This window comes from Austrofundulus limnaeus, unplaced genomic scaffold (assembly GCF_001266775.1).
Source record: "Austrofundulus limnaeus strain Quisiro unplaced genomic scaffold, Austrofundulus_limnaeus-1.0 Scaffold30, whole genome shotgun sequence".
NCBI classification, from domain to species: Eukaryota; Metazoa; Chordata; class Actinopteri; order Cyprinodontiformes; family Rivulidae; genus Austrofundulus; species Austrofundulus limnaeus.
The window spans coordinates 2,918,794-2,919,423 of NW_013952432.1; positions in this window are offsets into that span (position 1 = coordinate 2,918,794).

Below are 630 nucleotides of genomic sequence, written 5' to 3' on the forward strand. Positions count from 1 at the left end.
GACCGGCGATGACAGATGGGGTGCTGAGACACCAGAGACCCGTGAGGCAGTCACCGTACCCCACAGACTCCGTGTGGTGACAGAAATGAACCACCTACAAAGGACGGAGGGGGAGAAGAGGGAGGCATATGTGAGAAGAAGGAGGGGGGGTAATACAGTGCTAGGCAACAGGCTCACAATCCATACAGTGAAATCTGTCATCAAAGTGTTTGCCACCAGTTGTTGGTGAGGGACCCTGCAGCGAGGAGGTGTGTTATAAAATGAGATTTTCAATTGTGACCTCAGTTATACTAGTGAGGTTTGATCAGATCCTGCCTTTTATTTTACTGGAGAGCTACTTTTTATGCCTCTAAAAATGAATATCTACTCAAATGTAAAAGATTCTATTTTTCCATTTATGCATGTGAGTGAGGATAAAACAAAAAGAGCTTGAGGAAAAAACATTAAATTTAAGATTGATTACAAAAAACAACTTGAGGCATGKAAGAAAACATGGAGGGGAACCAGCTATAAAACACAACAATGCCAGGGTGGAGATGGTGTGGGAACTGGGAACATAAAAAAGGCTTAAAGGCACAGTGTGTAGGATTTTGTCAATTCTTTTAGCTGAAATTGAGATAATCACTAATG